Raw genomic sequence first — 19,590 nt, 5'->3', positions numbered from 1 at the left:
CACAGTGGTAAGCACATCAGCTACATGACTTGATGTGACCTTAATAACACCAAGGTAGATATTAGTGGATTCATTTTACCTGTTGTGCTTAGAGATGGTACCCAAGATCATATATCTAAAAATTTGCAGAGCTAAGATTTAATACCAAATCAAACCGAGGCACTTGATGACTATTCCATGTTTCCTTTAATTAGGAAGCTATTAGTATTGAGATACTAATTACAAGTAATTTTCCAATTGGAAAAGATGAAATTTCCTTATGTCTATATTATATACTTTGAAATTTAAAAAAAATTCATGACAAGTATATAAAAATAGTATATATTTCTGGATTTAGAAGAAAGTACATTTTTTTAACTTTGGCAATGACTGGATTAATACATTTCAGTAGCTAATGTGTCAAAGATATGCATTTTTTTTGATAAAATAGAAGTAATCCTTAGGAGAAAAATTAGAGCAACATTTTCAAATACAAACTGAAGCCCACTTTTATAGTGGTTATTTACAATGATATCATAAGTATTAATTTGTAAAGTTTGATTACATATATTTAAATCATAAATGGGTACTTACCCTTTTGTTATCAAATGACAAATACAAAGAAAGTAATGTCCCATCAGTCTTCCATCCTTCCCCTCTGAGTAAACAATTTTGATGTATATCTTACCACATATTTTCTACATTTATATTAAAACATACAAATATGTTAAGTATATAAAAGATAACTTCTATTACAAAATATTTCACATTATTCTGCTACTGCATTTTTAACTTAAATGTAATGTAGATTTTCCCCTGAGACCATAATTCAAATCTTAACCAGCCTTTCTCATCTCTTGCTGCAGATTGGGATCACTTGGGAAGTTTAAAAAGAGAAAGAAAATTGCCAGAGTCCCATCCCCAGGGATTCCAGTTTAATTGGCCTAGGTGGGGCCTTGGCAACCAAGCTCCCTAGCTGACTCTGATGTGTAGCTATTTAAAACCACCGATTTAAGCAATCCAAACAGGCTGCAAATAGTAGCTTCCTGCCTGAATTGTCATGGTATGCATCCTCTCAGGAAGGCCCTCCACTGAGATTACAGCATCAAGTCTCCTCAGAAAGGTTGGCTATCAGGAAATTTGTTTTGTCCATTGAGATTACAGCATCAAGTCTCTTCAGAAAGGTTGGCTATCAGGAAATTTGTTTTGTTTTAAAATATGTTAGAGACAGTCACATGACTATAAAAAGTGCTACCTGGGCCAGGAATTTCAGAGGCCGTGACATTCTGGTATGCTAGGCTCAGTTTATTCCAAAGTTGACTAAACTCTAGAGATTTGCTCTTGCCTGGAGTAGAAGGTTTCCCTAATTGGCCAACCCAGGAAGTCACACCCAGAACTTGTTTCTCCTAGCCTGGGAGAGGCACCTTCTCTGTGGGTGCAGGGACTCGTTGGGCCTCTCCAGCTTGGCCTGGGAGGGTTTGCAAGGCTCCCAGGCAGCTACAGCTGTCTGTCCCGGAGAACTCTTCTCAATTAGCAAACATTTTTATGATCCCTTAGTTTTTTTCACTGTCACTACACATTTGAGCAACTAGAAGATAGATGAACAAAATAGAGTTTTGTGGAAGTTTTTGCCCCTTTTATTTTTGTTTCAGCTGGATATAACAACTGGCAGCCAGTGGTCATTAGGTTTTGGTCACAATTATTGCCACTGTTGGTTCTGCCTTCTCTGAATGCCCTTTCTCTTTCTCAAAGCACTTAGTTGGCCAGAAGTTTTGAGAGCCCAGGTGGATTGCTGGCATTTCTTTCTTTAGGATTATTTTTTTTTTTTTGAAGCTGTGAGTTTTAAGCTCACAGAGGGGTGGCAAGTGTATGGATAAAGCTACATTAGGTGATGGAGTGACTAGAAGGTCAAGGAGTGAGGAAAAAAGGCCAGATTAGAATTACGGTATTTTCCTCAATGTCTTTTCTAGTTATAAAACACTAACATTAAATGTATAGATTTGATCCCTTTACTCCCCAAAAAACAATTGTCAAGCATTTCAAATCTCAGTAAAGGATGAAGTGTGAAACGGAGTTTCAGCAAAAAAAGAATGAACCAAACCCTCACTGCAGGCGCGCCGCACGGTAACGTGAGAGTCAGAGCGGGGGATGTAGAGGCTCTGTCTGGGCCACTGGACCATCCGCCCAAGGGAAAGGCGCAGCTCCACCCGAGCAACCGGCGCCGGGCAGCCCGCAGCGGCCATGCCCCGCCCCCACGTCACCGGAGGCGGGGCGGCGGGCGATTGGCTGTTCGGGGGAGCTCCGGCCGCCCCGGGAGCCGGCGGCGAGGGGAGCGGGGAGGAGGGGAGCGAGCGGGGAGAGCGGAGAGGTTGCGGGCTCTGCCGGGGCCCTGGCTCCAGCTCTGGTAGCTGAGTTTGGGAGCTGTCTGCGAAGTGATTTTTTTTTCCCCCCAAAGGCAAATGGCTGGCGTAGGGGCATAAGCCGCCTCCATTCTTCGGGCTTCTCTTTTGCATCTTGGGACCCGTGACCGTCATGCTGCGATGTGTGCCGGGGAGGACTTGGTAAGGGTGAACGAGAACCCCTCTGACTGGTTCCCTGTCTTCTGTTTCGCTACCACCCTCATTTCCTCTTTCTCGTCCCCTCTTCCTCTCCCTGTCTCCCAATAATTGTATTGAGGTTTGATGAAGTGCCTCAAATGTGGAGTTTAGGTCTGCTGTTAAACTTTTAAAAAAAAGAGAGAGAGAGAGAGAGAGAAAGAAAGACATTTTCAGTCACTTAGTTTCAAAAGAAATTTATCAATTCTGAATCCTGGATTTGTGAAAAGGTAATTTACGCACGCGCGCGTACTCACACGCTTTTGTCATCTCATTGTGAAATCGAGCAGTTAAAAGCAATTTTGGCTCTGTCTCAAAAGTTAGTAAAGAGGATGGGGTTGAAAATTTGGCCCAGTAAGTAAACCGCGGGTGATTCCTTAGGGAGGAGAAGGTGTTTGTCTTGGAACTTGCTCAGAAATAGTTTTTAAAGGAGCGCTACAAGATCCCGGTTCTTTCCAGCAAACACTTAACTAGCTTGTTGTTTGGGGCATCCTTCATCTTACATTATAAAACAGATACACTATGTACAGCAGAGAGACCTCTGGTTGATAGTGAAACCTTCCAGTCTGGAGGGTTTAGCTCCTTGCGCCTTTAGAATGGGTATATTTATGCTACTCTTAATCATAAGGGTGTGTTAACTCAGGTATTTTAAATGTTATCTAAGTAAGACTTGCTTCTTTTCACAATAGACCTTTGCAAGGAGAAAAACAATTATGTAGTCAAGAGAGCAAGCCTCTGACGCTAATCAGCCTTGGAAGATGGACCCTCAAGGATGGGGGCTTTTTCTCCACCATTATTACTATACTAGGAAAGTAACTCCAAAGGAGATAATTATTTTTAAATTGGGTTAGGTCACACTTCTGTTAGAGTACCCTAATTAAAAAAAAAACACTACCAAATAAAATAATAGATAAACCTCTTATCGGCTATGTAATACAGGATTGTTACAAAAGAGTGAAACCCATTCCAATTTATTCCAAGAGGTAATGCCTGCTCCTTCTGTACTCTTTTCTAATAGCATTACAAATACATATTATATACCTACATTGAGATCTTTTTTTTTCATAATGAGAAAATATGTATGTTGAAAAGCAACTCAGCAACACTGAAAAAGTTTTAAGGAGTTTGAAAAAGATGGACAATCTAAGCAGTCTACAACAGGATGTCAGGAATGTTTGACCTTTGCGTTGCAAGAACTGAATACTTTCCCAATACAATTACTTGGTGACTAAATAGAAATTGAATAGGATATCATTTACTTCCATGTCAGTTAAAAGGAAATGACTCATCTGTTAGACGAATGTACTTCTTAGAATCGATTTCAAAAATTAAGAGATTAAAAAATTTCCACCTATTCAAGCCTTCATTGCATGACTTATTGTCTGATCTATTTGGAAATAATCCTTAATGAAGGAAAGTCAAAGCAAATGCTACAAGCAATATCACTTGGGGATTCTCAAAACCCAGTGCATTGGTGATGATAAATGCAATAGCTTGTCAGTGCTTGGAAAAAGGAGAATGTTTATCGATGCTTGGAACAAGTATGTGTGTGCTGGGTGCTATTGCTATTTCTGGTCAGTAAGTGGCTGAGCAGTTTTCTATATTCCTTAGAGGTTTCCTTATGAGTATTCTCTTGAAAACATTGCCTTACTATTACATGGAATTATTTTTATTTCAGAAGTCATCTTAGCTGTACAAATAACACTTTTCATGAAGCTAATACCACTTTTAGAGTGAGAAGTAATAGTGGTACTAGTTTCCTAAGAGAGTTGTGGCCTTAATGGACTCTCATGCTATGCCATGAAGGGTATATTCATACAGCCACTTTCGCAAAGTCTTACTGTGTGTAATTCCATGTCAGGTGTAATTGTTTCTGAATTACATTTGCTGGTGAGAACATTTGGACTATAAGGGAAACTGCAAGATAAAACTTACTCTACTCAGATTTGCTCTTCTCCCAGTTATTTTCCTAAATAGTCAATGTTTGACTGATTCAAACTTTATTCTTTTTCTCCTTTTTTTAACTAGTTTTTATTGAAGTGTAGTTGATATTCAATATTTTATTGGTTTCAAGTATATAACATAATGATTTGACAGTTATCTACATTATTAAATGCTCACCCCAGGCTTTCTTCCTTTTCCTTTCCTATTGACCACACATGGTAGGGTCTCTAGCTGATGGGCCTTAATTAAATATTCCATAATTTATTTTTCTAAAATTTACTTATTCCATTTAAGGCCTTTCTGAATGCAGAACTACAACCACATTTCTGTTAGCAAAACAACTGTACAAATTTTCAATTCTTTATATAAGATAGAGAACTAAAAAATTATATCTTGGTTATGAAAAAGGTGAAAATCAGTTTTAGGTTACCCAAAAATGTGAAATCTTTTTCTTCAGTTTATGTACTCATACTCAGCATTATTTTTAAACATTCTCATTCCCCTTCCAGACTATAACAATATAGTGAATATTATAGTTAAAAACCTTAATTATACTATCCTTTCTTCTTCTTTTAAGTCTTTCCTAAAGAGATGTTCTTAGATTATTTCATCTCAAAGATTCTCTCTACTTAGCTGTGATGTCCTTCAGCCAAGAAATCAATATTTCTTCCCTACCAGCTTAGAAAAATACCTGAATCTGAAGCACTATTGTACTTGGAAGGTTCCTAAACCAAGGATTGAGAGAAAAGTGAAATGTTTTCAGTAGGGCAGGAAAATTTTGAAAAATACTTTTTACTTGAGTCCTAAACTGACTTTCCTCTCCCAAAGTGGCACATTTCGTTTGAACCGGGCTAGTGTGGAGGAAGGGGTGTGGTCGTCCCCAGTGCCCAGTTTGTCACATATTTTTGCCTGCTGATTCGGGTCATGGTCAGAATGGACTGGGTGATGATAGGAATATGTGGGTAAGGTCCATAGTGTTAAGGATGCAGTATTGTTAACAGGCCCGGGATAGGAGAGGAGCCAAGATGGGAGTTAGAGAGCCAGGTGGGAATATGAAAGGGTGACTCTGCCAGTGTGGACCTTGCCAGCCTGGTGTTGCTGTCAGCACAACAGACCTCTCAGAGAAACGTTCAGAAATCTCTGATGATTCCCCTTCTTGTTCGGGTGCTGGTGAACTGTGCTCTGAAGCATGTCACTCAGTTTTTTTCCAGTCCAGTTCCCCTGCCTTTTCTCCTCCATTCCAATGTGTTTTTCATACTTCTTGCAAAGAAACCCTGTAAATGTCCATATCATATCACACTGTCTCAGAGATCTATGATTTCCCTTTTCCTTCAAACTATGTATAAATTCTTCATCTTATTAAGTAAGGACTTACATGGTCCTAACATAGATTTCCATCTCAGTTTCCCATCACTCCTTACTTTGTACTTGAAACTCGAGGCTTATTGAGCTGCTCATTGTTACTTAAATGAGTACAGGGGTTTCCAGCCTCCCTGCCTTTATTCGTAATGTTTCCTTTACTAATATCTACAAATCTCTCTGTCAGATTCTAGACATTTCCCAAGGCTCACTTAAAATGCTCTCTCTTCCAGGAAACCTACCCCATTCTCCCTCATGTCATGCCCTCTCATAGGACTATTTTCCTAAATTTACATGCTGCATGATTAACATAGTGTCAACTTTTTTGTTTAATTGCATATTTTGACCTGTCCTAGGCCCTTTTATTCATTCTCAAAGTCCCCAGCACTGTGCCTAGACAAGGTAAAATAAATAAACACTAAAAGATAAGCTCCTAGAAGGCAGAGATTTTTATCTTCGTTCCCTGATTTATATGTTATCTATAACAAATGCCTGCCTTCTAGGAGGGAGCTTAACAAACGTCAGTTCAACAGAAAAGTTACTAGGCATTTTCAGTGTGTTAGGCACAGTGCATTATTCAATACATCTCATTACCCAACTTTGTGAGGAGGTGCTGTTATTTCCATTTTACAGATGTGGAAACTGAGGCTTAGACTAAGAGCTTGTAGTAAGTGCCTGAGTCTGACAGAGCATCAGTATCACTTGAACTTGTTAAAGCTTGTGTTTTTCTACTAACTATAGATCCATTTGTTGCTGTTTTGAAAACAGCTGCTCATATTCAAAACAAATGTGTTTTGGCAGGTGGGTAGTATTGAGTAATTATTGGAATCAACTATCATGAATCCATTTTATAATTCCAATGACCACCACCAACTTCTGTTTAATACCTTTTTCATTTTCATCTGTTCCTTATTGGTGTTTATATACTCTACTTAGTAGTACCTCACTTACAGGCCTCAGGACAATTTAAATACACATTGAGACAGTGTAAGTGCAGGCGTACATCCTTTTTGTGCTTGGCTTTATTGTGCTTCTCATATAGTCTGCTTTTTCCAGATTGAAGGTTTGTGGCAACCTCATGTGGAGCAACTTTGTTGGTGCCATTTTTCCAACAGCATTTGCTCACTTCATGTCTCTGTCACATTTTGTTAATTTTTATAACTTTTTCATTATTAATATATTTGTGGTGGTAAACAGTGATCATTGCATTGGTTTCTTGAGGTGGACTCTGCTGTTGGTGAAATTGCCACAAAAATTGGTGTGGTGACAGCAAAGGGTTTAGAGTATTACATACACTTAGTTGATAAGGCAGCAATACCCTTTGAGAGGTCTGACTACAGTTTTGAAAATCTGCTTTGGGTAAAATGCTTTCAAATGTAACATCACATACTATAGAGAATCATTGGTAAAAGGAAGAGTCCGTGATGGGGAAATTTTATTGTTGTCTTATTTTAAGAAATTGCCACAACAGTCCTACTCAGCAACCACCACCCTGAGCAGACAGCAGCCATCAACCTCAAGACCCTCCCCCAGAAAAAAGATGACTCCCTGAAAGCTCAAAATGATGGTTAGCATTTTTTAGCAATAGAGCATTTTTAATTAAGGTATGTACATTGTGATTTTTTAAGACATAATGGTATTGCACACTTCGTATGCTACAGTGTAATGTAAACAATTTTGTGTGCACTGGGATACCCAAAAATTCATTTAGCTTGCTTTATTGCAGTGATCTAGAACCAGACCTGCAATATTTCGAAAGTATGCCTGTAATTGACATATATAATCTATGCTTTTGCTACATTGTCATGTGCTGAAGTAATTTTTAGCCATTGTGTAAAATCGTACTTCTCTATGGAATATTTATAACGTATTTTAAGTCACCCAAACTCTTCTAGAAGTAAATCTTTAATTTTTTAAAAAACTTAATTAAACCTTTCATTCATTGCACCAAAATGTCCTTTTCAGTTTAACTAAAGTAATGCCTACCTGTATCTATCATATATTCAGTAATGTGATATGCTTTAGAGAAAAAACATGATTTAAAACTTTAGTTTTTGAGATGTTTATTTGATTCATATTTATAGCTTAGGTTAATAATCTGCAGGAGACCTTTAGAAAATATTTGGTGTAGTCTACTGATTTAAACTTTAGTTTTATAAGTGTATGCCATCATTCAGTGGCTACACTCTTTCCATTAAAACTCCACTTGCCTATTTATTATTTTCTTCTCTTATCATTCTTCATTCTTTTAATCATGTTATTTTCTTTTGCTTTTTAAAAATTTCTGTGGTTAACTGATCCAGAAAATAATTGCCTTATTTCCTGTGTATAAAAAAATAGTTTCACCAATTATTTAAACAACAATACATATACACCAGTGGGATCAAAATGATTAGTTGCATAAAAATAATATGTAATGATATCAAATTCATGGAGAAAATCTATTTAGCAATTAAAAATAAGTCTTCCCAGAGCAGATTTGCAATGCCTAGGCCAATAGTTTTCGAAGTCTGGTCCCGAGACCAGAAGTATAAGCATCACTCAAACTTATTGGAAATGCAAATTATCAGGCCCCACTGCAGACCTGTTAACTCAGAAACTGGTGTGTGTGTGTGTGTGTGTGTGTGTCTGTGTGTGTGTGTGTGTGTTAGGCCATATTCACTGTGTGTGTGTGTGTGTGTGTGTGTGTGTGTGTGTTAGGCCATATTCACTGTGCATTGGCAAACAGATGCCTGGTCTACTTTAAAAGGCCCTCAGGAAAGACAATTCTATTGACTTTCCTGTATGCCATTTCACATACCTCTGTGTTGTTGTTGAGCTGGCTTCAAGAGCCATTAAGTAAAGACACAAAACTTAACATAACAGTCCAAAAAGACAATATGTAATACATAAAGATTTTTGTTGGCTGGTTTTATGTTATTATTTACTTACTGGCAGCAGATTCCCACTTAATACATATCAAACATTTTTGTAAATGTTTCATAAGGTAAAAAGAGTGGGATGTTTTTTTCTTATGCTTTAATCTTGGATATATTTTTGGAGGCTTACTAAAGGAAGTAAATGTGAATCCTTATGATCCTCAGGAGAGGATTGGTATCTAGGGAATCAAGTTTTCTTTCAGAGGTGCTGAGTGTCTTTTTAGAGATGGAAAATGGCATAGATTCCTACTTTGATCTTTGAAGTTGTAATTAATTATTAATTCTATGTAAAGTTAAAGTCAAAGTATAAAAGTATTTTCATAGTACATCTGTAAACAACATAGACTATATTCTTTTAATATACCTTGGCTTTTATCAAGTCAGATTAAGTCTCTCATTTATTGCTGGAAATTTTGTTTATCAGCTCTCTTTATCCCATTAGGCTCATGTGTTGTTGAACATGGTCATTTCAGAATATGTATATTGAGCATGTTATGAAAATACTAGGAATCAGCAGAAATAATCTTTAAAGAAGTTCTGAAGTAGGATTGAGACCCTTCTGACCTACAAGTGCTTTTCCAAACCCTTACTGACTTTAATTTTCTATATAAATAGCAGTGAAGGTGATTTGAAAAGTATAACAGACTTGTTTTTGAGATTTTGAGATTACTTTGATATCTAGACATTTATATGCTGTACATAAGTATAAATGTTTCACTGCAACAATTATCTAAACTTTCTTTTACAGAATATCATTTAAATTCTATTTCACACCTAATTTCAAAGGAGACACTTTCCTAAAACTATCTGGACATTTACATAAGCTATCTTTTAAAATTTACGAGCCACATCCATAAAATATTTTTAGCAATTGTCTTTTGTCCAAAAGGCATCTGAATGCTTCTGTTGGCTTTGCAACATTTTTAATCACATTCAGGACTTCTTGACAGAGACACACATTTGCCTTTGTGATGAACCTTATATATTAAATTACTTATTTTGTTTCCTCGGATATAATACCGAGTATTATTAGTATGTGCTCCTGCTGTTTGTGGACTTGGATGTGAATGTTCTTTGTTTGTATTTGGAGTAGCCTGGTTGTCTTGCATTTTATAAGGTTCTTAAAACAAAACAAAAATTTAAGCGATTGTATTTTTTTCCCCACATCTTAAATGTAGAAGCAATACATTAATATCTTGTATCCAGCCTTCGTGATTAAATAAAGCTGGATAGGTTTCATGGGATTCAAGTTTTGCAAAAGTTTTTGATTAAAGTGATGATCTATTTTCTGATTATAAATTAAAAATATATGCTCATGGTAAAAAATATGGGCAGTTACAAAAGATAGTTAATAATAATACTCATCTATTAATATATTAACTCAAAACAACCAGTGTTACTGTTTTAAAAATCATTTATTCCAAAGCTATATATAGAAACACTAATTAAGGTTATACTTGTATACAGGTCTAAATCAAAGTTTAAAAGGTTATAAACTTTAAGCATTTTCTTGCTCAGAACAATGCATTTAAACATGATTTTTTAATAGTTGTATTATATTTCCATTTAGTAAGCTACAATTTAACAGTTTCCTTTTTTTCTGGGCATTTGAGTTACTTCCCTTTACAAAGCTAAATTGATCATCTTTCTAACTTGGAGCAAAGAGGATAAACATTTTTAAGGCATATTAACTTTTGGCTCCAAAACGCAAACAGGCTACACTCTAGCCCAGCATGGTGTGAAAACTTGCCTTGATTGAACATAATGAATAAAGAAAATTTTTGCTACATTCAAGGGAAAAAAATACTAATTCTGCTTTAATTGCTTTTCTTAGGTTACTAGTGAAGTTAAACTGATTTTTTTCCTTTTTTATCCTTAAAGTTGGTCAGCTTGTGTGTATGTGTTCATGCTCTTCTCCCAAGTATGCTCTTTTTCTAAATATCTAAACCAGAAATAAGTAATTTCTAATATGCCTTTATAAAATATAATGCAAAATATAGGCCACTATGAGTGATAATAAGACTTGTTAGGATGAAACTGAAAACAGGTAGATCTACCTACAAATTAGCTGAGAAAAAAAATTTTTTTTTATGAAGGTATCATTGATAAACAATCACATGAGCAACAACACTGGTTACTAGATTCTCCCCTTTATCAAGTCCCCACCACATACCCCATTACAGTCACTGTCCATCAGCATAGTAACGTGCTATATATAGAGTCACTACTTGTCTTCTCTGTGCTATACTTCCTTCCCTGTGCCCCCCCTACATTATGTATGCTAATCATAATGCCCCTTAATCCTCTTATCCCTCCCTTCCCACCCAACCTCCCCAGTCCCTTTTCCTTTGGTAACTGTTAGTCCATTCGGGGGTTCTGCAAGTCTGCTGCTGTTTTGTTCCTTTGGTTTTTGCTTGTTATAGTTCACAGATGAGTGAAATCATTTGGTACTTGTCTTTCTCCACCTGGCTTATTTCACTGAGCATAATACCCTATAGCTCCATCCATGTTGTTGCAAATGGTAGGATTTATTTTCTTTTTATGCCTCAATAATATTCCATTGTGTATATTGTGTATATGTATTACATATTCTTTATCTGTTCATCTACTGATGGACACTTAGGTTGCTTCCATTTCTTGGCTATTGTAAATAGTGGTGCAATAAACATAGGGGTGCATATGTCTTTTTGAATCTGGAATCCTGTATTTTTAGGGTAAATTCCTAGGAGTGGAATTTCTGGGTCAAATGATATTTCTATTTTGAGCTATTTGAGGAACCTCCATACTACTTTCCACAATGGTTGAACCAATTTACATTCGTACCAGCAGTGTAGGAGGGTTCCCCTTTCTCCACATCCTCTCCAGCATTTGTTGTTGTTTGTCTTTTGGATGTTGGTCATCCTAACTGGTTTGAGGTTATATCTCATTGTGGTTTTAATTTGTATTTCTCTGATGATTAGCAATGTGGAGCATCTTTTCATGTGCCTGTTGGCCATCTAAATTTCTTCTTTGAAGAAGTGTCTGTTCAGATTGTCTGCTCATTTTTTAATTGGGTTATTTGCTTTTTGGTTGTTGAGATGCATGAGCTCTTTATATATTTTGGATGTCAACCCTTTATTGGATCTGTCATTTATGAATATATTCTCCCATACTGTCGCATGCCTTTTTGTTCTACTGATGGTGTCCTTTGCTATACAGATTTTCTGTTTGATGTAGTCCCAACTTGTTCAGTTCATTTTTGCCTTTGTTTCCCTTGCCCAGGGATATATGTTCATGAAAAAGTTCCTCATGTCTATATTCAGGAGAGTTTTGCCTGTGTTTTTTTTCTAAGAGTTTTATAGTTTCATGACTTACATTTAGGTCTGTGATCCATTCTCTTGCATGTAGCTGTCCAATTTTGCCAACACCAGTTGTTGAAGAGGCTGTCATTTCCCCATTGTATATCTATGGCTCCTTTATTGCATATGAATTGACCATATATGCTTGGGTTAATATCTGGACTCTCTAGTCTGTTCCATTGGTCTATGAGTTTGTTCTTGTACCAGTACCAAATTGTCTTGATTACTGTGGTTTTGCAGTAGAAATTGAAGTTGGGGAGCATAATCCCCTTGATTTATTCTTCCTTCTCAGAATTGCTTTGGCTATTCGGGATAATTTCTGGTTCCATATGAATTTTAGAACTATTTGTTCCAGTTTGTTGAAGAATGGTGTCGGTATTTCAGTAGGAATTGCATTGAATCTGTATATTGCTTTAGGCAGGATGGCAATTTTAATAATATTAATTCTTCCTAGCCAAGAGCGTGGGATAAATTTCCATTTATTAGTGTCCTCTTTAATTTCTCTTAAGAGTGTCTTGTAGTTTTCAGGGTATAGGTCTTTCACTTCCTTGGTTAGGTTTATTCCTAGGTATTTTATTCTTTTTGATGCACTTGTGAATGTAATTGTTTTCCTGATTTCTCTTTCTGCTAGTTCATCATTAGTGTGTAGGAATGCAACAGATTTCTGTTTTTAATTAATTTTGTATCCTGCAACTTTTCTGAATTCAGATATTAGATCTAGTAGTTTTGGATGCTTTAGGATTTTTTATGTACAGTGTATCATGTCATCTGCAGACAGTTTAACTGTCTTTTTTTAACTTCTTATTTACCAATCTGGATGCCTTTTATTTCGTTGTGTTGTCTGATTGCCATGGCAAAGACCTCCAGAACTATGTTGAATAAAAGTAGAGAGAGTGGGCATCCTTGTCTTGTTCCCAATCTTAAAGGAAAGGCTTTCAGCTTCTCGCTGTTAAGTATGATATTGGCTGTGAGTTTGTCATATATGGCCTTTATTATGTTGAGGTACTTGCTCTCTCTACCCATTTTGTTGAGAGTTTTTATCATGAATGGATGTTGAATTTTGTTGAATGCTTTTTCAGCATCTATGTAGATGATCATGTGTTTTTTGTCCTTTTTGTTGATATAGTGGATGATGCTGATGGATTTTCTAATATTGTACCATCCTTGCATCCCTGGAATAATCCTATTTGATCATGATGGATGATCTTTTGAATGTATTTTTGAATTCAGTTGCTAATATTTTATTGAGTATTTTTGCATCTATGCTCATCAGGGATATTGGTCTGTAATTTTTTTTTTTTGGTGGAGTCTTTGCCTGTTTTTGGTATTAGAGTGATGCTGGCCTCATAGAATGAGTTTGAAAGTACTTCCTCGTCTAGTTTTTGGAAAACTTTAAGGAGGATGGGTTTTAGGTCTTCACTAAATGTTTGATAAAATTTAGCAGTGAAGTCATCTGGTTCAGACATTTTGTTCTTAGTTGTTTTTTGATTACCAATTCAATTTCATTGCTGGTTATTGGTCTGTTCAGATTTTCTGTTTCTTTCTGGGTCAGCCTTAGAAGGTTATATTTTTCTAAAAAGTTGTTCATCTCTTCTAGGTTATCCAGTTTGTTAGCATATAATTTTTTATAGTATTCTCTAATAATTCTTTGTATTTCTGTGGTGTCCATAGTGACTTTTCCTTTCTCATTTCTGGTTTTCTTTATGTGTGTAGATTCTCTTTTTTTCTTGATAAGTCTGGCTAGGGGTTTATCTATTTTGTTTATTTCCTCGAAGACCCAGCTCTTGGTTTCATTGATTCTTTCTATTTTTTTATTCTTCTTAATTTTATTTCTTCTCTGATCTTTATTATGTCCCTTCTTCTACTAACTTTTTGCCTGATTTGTTCTTCTTTTTCCAGTTTCAATAATTGTGAATTTAGACTGTTCATTTGGGATTGTTCTTCCTTCTTTAAATAGGCCTGGATTGCTATATACTTTCCTCTTAGAACTGCCTTCTCTGCGTCCCACAGAAGTTGGGGTGTTGTGCTGTTGTTTTCATTTGTCTCCATATATTGCTTGATCTCTGTTTTAATTGGTCATTGATCTATTGATTTTTTGGGAGCATGTTGTTAAGCCTCTGTGTGTTTGTGAGCCTTTTTCTTTGTACAATTTATTTCTATTTTCATACCTTTGTCATCTGAAAAGTTGGTTGGTACAATTTCTATCTTTTTGAATTTACTGAGGCTCTTTTTGTGGTCTAGTATGTGGTCTATTCTGGAAAATGTTCCATGTGCACTTGAGAAGAATGTATATCCTGCTGCGTTTGGTTGGAGTGTTCTATAGATGTCTGTTAAGTCCATCTGTTCTGATGTCTTGCTCAGTGCCTCTGCCTCCTTACTTATTTTCAGTCTGGCCGATCTGTCCTTTGGAGTGAATGGAGTGTTGAAGTGTCCTAAAATGAATGCATTGCATTCTATTTTCCCTTTTAGTTCTGTTAGTATTTATTTCACATATGTGGATGCTTCTCTTTGGCTGCATAGATATTTATAATGGTTACATCCTCTTGTTGGACTGACCCCTTTATCATTATGTAATGTCCTTCTTTGTCTCTTGTGACTTTCTTTGTTTTGAAGTCTATTTTGTCTGATACAGGTACTGCAACTCCTGCTTTTTTCTCCCTTTTGTTTGCATGAAATATCTTTTTCCATACCTTCACTTTTAGTCTGTAATGTCTTTGGGTTTAAAGTGAGTTTTCTTGTAGGCAGTATATAGATGGGTCTTGCTTTTTTATCCATTCTGTAACTCTGTGTCTTTGATTGGTGTATTCAGACCATTTACATTTAGGGTAATTATCGATAGATATGTACTTCTTGCCATTTCAGGCTTTGGATTCGTGTTTACCAAAGGTTCAAGGGCATCTTCTTTACCATCCAGCAGTGTACCTTAAGTCACTTATTATGCTATTATAAACACAGTCTGATGATTCGTTTTTTCTCTCCCTTCTTTTTCTTCCACCTCCACTCTTTACATGTTAGGTGTCATTCTGTACTCTTTCTGTATCCCTTGACTGACTTTGTGGGTAGCTGATTCAATTTTGCATTTGGTTAGTATTTAGTTGGTTTACTTCCTTTGCTGTGCTTTTATTTTCTCTGCTGACAGACTGGCTGGTGTACTGTTACTTCTGGTTACTTTTTTAGGAATAGTTGTATTTGCTATATTTTCAAAATATATGTGGTTTTGGGAGATTTCTGCCCCACTACTCACACTGCTATCTTTTCTCCTAGCTGTCAAAATTTTAAGGTAGATATAAATGTGAATAAATCTTGGTGATTTTATAGTCTAAGCATTCTATTACATAAAAGTTTAGTGGGGATAAAATCTTGCATTCAAATTGACTCAAATAATTTATGACACATTTATAAATAATTATACAGTTTAGAATTAATAAAAGTCTACCTCTATATGTATGAGTAATAAAATGGTAGGGGAGAGAACAGCTGGATTATTTTTGTTAACAGCCACTGACTTGATGTCTAATATTGGGTAAGTCAGTGTTTCCGAACCTCAACTTTTTTGTGTATAAAATATTTAGTTGGATATTGAAATTTTTTCTGGCTTTAAAATTCTGGATTTTCTATTTAAGTTGCTAAGCCTTATTATCTTTTAGAAATATTTTTAATAAATTTAATTTTTCTGAAGTATAGTTCATACACAATATTTTATTGATTTCAAATATACAATACAGTGGTTCAACAGTTATGCACATTATTAAATCGTCATCCCAACTAGTACTGTTACTATTGTCAACATAGAAAAATGTTACAGAACCATTGGCTATATTCTCCATGCTGCACCTCCATCCTTGTGACCAATATATATTATGACTGACATTTGTGCCTCCTTATCCCCCTCTCATCCCCACCCACCCACCTCAAGCCCACCCCCATGGTAACCACCAGTCACTTCTCAGTGTCTCTGCATCTACTACTATTTTGTTCATTTTGTTTTCTTTTTAGATTCCACAAGAAGTGAAGTCATATGTTATTTATGTTATTTGTCTTCCTTCACCTGCCTTATTTCCACAATACCTTATCTCACTTAGCATAATACCCTCTAGGTCCATCCATGTTGTTGTAAATGGTAGGATTTCTTTATTTTTTATGGCTGAATAATTTTCCATTGTGTATATATACCACATCTTCTTTATCCATTTATCTATTGATGGACACTTTGGTTGCTTCCATAACTTGGCTATTATAAACAGTGCTGCAGTAAACATAGGGGCACTTATATCTTCTCACATCTGGGACTTTTTCTTCAGGTAAATTCCTAAAAGTAGAGTTACTGGGTTGTATGGTATTTCTATTTTAAGTTTTTTGAGGAATCTCCATACTGTTTGCCATAGTGACTGCACCAATTAACATTCCCACCAACAGTGTAGGAGAGTTCCCATTTCTCCACATCCTTGCCAACACTTGTTATTTCATGTCTTTTGGATAGTGGCCATTCTAACTGGTGTGAGAAGATATCTCATTGTGATTTTGATTTGTATTTCCCTGATGATTAGCAATGTGGAATATCTTTTCATGTGCATATTGGCCATCTGTATTTCTTCTTTGGAAAAATGTCTGTTCTGGTCATTTGCCCATTTTTTTAATCAAGTTGTTGATTTTTGGTTTTGAGGCATAGGAGTTCTTCATATATTTTGGATGTTAACCCCTTATTGGATACATCATTTACAAATATATTCTCCCATAATGTAGGTTGCCTTTTTGTTCTATTGATGGTGTCCTTTGCTATAGAGAAGGTTTTTAGTTTGTTGTAATCCTGATTTTTCATTTTTCATTTTGTTTCCTGTGCCCAAGGAGATGTGTGCAGAAAAAAAATTGCTCATGCTTATGTTCAAGAGATTTTTGCATAATGTTTTCATTTAAGAGTTCTATGGTTTCATGTTTTATATCCATGTCTTTAATCCATTTGAAGTTTACTTTTGTATATGGAGTTGGAAATTAATACAGTTTCATTCTCTTGCATGTAGCTGTCCAGTTTTCCCAACATCATTTATTGAAGAAACTGTCTTGTCCCCATTGTATATTCATGGTTCCTTTATCACATATTAATTGACCATATTCAATTAAGATTTCTCTTTCTGTTAATTTGTTAGTATATAGGAATGTAGCAGATGTCTGTGTATGCATGGATTTACTTCTGGGCTCTCTGTTCTGTTCCACTAATCTATATGTCTGTTCTTGTGCCAGTGCCATAACTGTTTTGATTACTATAGTTTTGTAGTGTAGCTTAAAGGCAGGAGCTTAATACCCCCAGCTTTTCTCTTCTTTCTCAAGATTGCTTTGGCTGTTTGGGGTCTTTTGTGGTTCCATCTGAATTTTAGGATTATTTTCTCTAGTTCATTGACAAATGTCATTGGTATTTTGTTAGAGATTGCATAGAATCTGTAAATTCCTTTGAGCAGGATGGTCATTTTGACAATATTAATTCTTCCTATCCATGTTCATGGGATAGATTTCCATTTATTTGTATCTTCTTTAATTTCTCTCATCGGTGTCATGTAGTTTTCAGAGTGAAGGTCTTTCACCTCCTTGGTTAGGTTTATTCCTAGGTATTTTATTCTTTTTGATGCAATTGTAAATGGAATTGTTTTCCTAATTTCTCTTTCTGTTAATTTGTTGTTAGTATATAGGAATATAGCAGATTTCTGTGTATTAATTTTGTATCCTACAACTTTGCTGAATCCAGTTATTAGTTCTAATAGTTTTTGGTGGGGTCTTTAGGGTTTTCTATATATAGTATTGTGTCATCAGCAAATAGTGACAGTTTTACTTGTTCATTATCAACTTGGATGTGTTTTATCTCTTTACCTTATCTGATTGCCATGTATCCTTATTATCTTAAAAATGTTTTTTCTACCTGGAAGAAATACTGGCATCAAGCAATTAATAAATGTTCTCATAATAGTAAAAATAGCTGTCATTTATTGATCTGTTAGATACCTTGAATATATTCCTATTAACTTCTCACAACAAATCAAAAGAGAGTAGGTATTGTTTTTATGATAAGGAAACAGGATTACAAAAAGTCCCACTGGGACTGAGTCATTACAGCAAGGATTTGAATCCATGACTGACTGAAAAGCTCCTCTTTCCACTGCTACATACCTCCTTTCTAAACAAACATGATGATTTGCTCTAGACCAGTATTTTCAGCAGTAACATTTTTTGGCATGTATTTGGGGGTGGAGGGCTATCCTGTGCACTGTAACATCATCCATGGCATCTGTCCATTAGCACTCACCCCCTCAGTGGTGACAACCAAAAATGCTCAGATATTGCCAAGTGTCCCCTGGGGGACCAAATTGCCCCCCCGTTTCAGACCACAGATTTAAAGCAGACTAAATCATCAGCAGTCTGAGGACAAATATAATTGTTACAATTGTTATCTCTGACAAGGGTAGGTGGCTTTAGGCCATCTTGGATTTTAAAGGTTAGGATATAATTGACCAAGTAGAATCCCTGTAAAAGATTCCACTCCTTCATTCAAAAAGTCTTAAGCTGCACACTTACTGATTGCTTGGGCTTTATCATCGTGAGATTTGTTTGTTTGTTTGAAGAGTATTGATTCCCAGGATGCATAGTATACCGTCATGGGCCTGCCTGGGCATTAGTTAATTTGTGTAAAAATATTCATTACACACTTGCCGCATGCCAGGTATTGTCCAGTTACTAGTTAAAACAGTGAACAAGGTGGTCTTGTAGGGGAAGCAGACATGACACGAATGATTATAGTTCATTCCCTTTTTATTATCTTTCTAATAATCTTCCAAAGTGTATCTTAAGATTCACAATTCAGTGTGTTTATCATGTTTTACACACACACACAGACACACACACACACACACAGCTTATCACATGGAGCTAGAGTTTGCCCTCCTTCATATGAATGAGTAAAGATAGCACACCTGTAAATTTGTTTTCTTCTGCCAGTTTAAAAAGATATTTTGGCTTTAGTTTTCAAAATGAATGCTTATCTGGGGGCTAGCTTCTTTTCAGAACATTCTTGTTAATCTATTGTTTAGTGTTTTAATGTTCTTAATGTTTGCTGCTCTGATTCCTGGCTATAAACCTGTCAAAGTTTGTTTCACAGGGATTAATCTCTAAAATATTTCAGGTAATGAAAGAATCTCATGAAGTTCATGCCTAATCCGTCAGCTGGACTGTGTGCTCCTTGAGGGCAAGAACACTGGCGCTTACATCACACTTTGCATCATTTGATTTCAATACCTGGAAGAGTGCCTAGCTGGCACATGGTAGCCTTTTGGTACCTATTTATTAAAAAGATATAAGAAAAAGAGATCTCTGAACAGTGAAAATAGGTTTCACTAAGTAAGTCCTAAGTTTCTATATTCTGCTCCTTAAAGCACCTCAAGGTTATTAATTCAAATTTATTTATGTTTATTAACT

General features: G+C 35.9%; 1 protein-coding gene across 3 annotated transcripts in view; it reads left to right on the top strand.

Moving 5' to 3' along the window:
* Positions 1-2,298: 2,298 nt before the first annotated feature.
* ATP10D (ATPase phospholipid transporting 10D (putative)) overlaps positions 2,299-19,590 on the top strand; it is a 105,460-nt gene continuing 88,168 nt past the window's right edge. For 2 of the 3 annotated variants that reach the window (XM_073237661.1, XM_073237660.1), the window contains exon 1: positions 2,301-2,540. The gene's annotated coding sequence lies outside the window, so the exon portion shown is untranslated. Of the gene's footprint in view, positions 2,541-19,590 lie in introns of all 3 variants that reach the window. The other variant, XM_073237662.1, reaches the window with a different exon arrangement.

The sequence above is a fragment of the Manis javanica genome, chromosome 5 (assembly GCF_040802235.1).
Source record: "Manis javanica isolate MJ-LG chromosome 5, MJ_LKY, whole genome shotgun sequence".
In the NCBI taxonomy this organism is placed as follows: Eukaryota; Metazoa; Chordata; class Mammalia; order Pholidota; family Manidae; genus Manis; species Manis javanica.
Note: the sequence above shows the minus strand (reverse complement) of the source record. Positions and strands in the feature narration are given on the sequence as shown.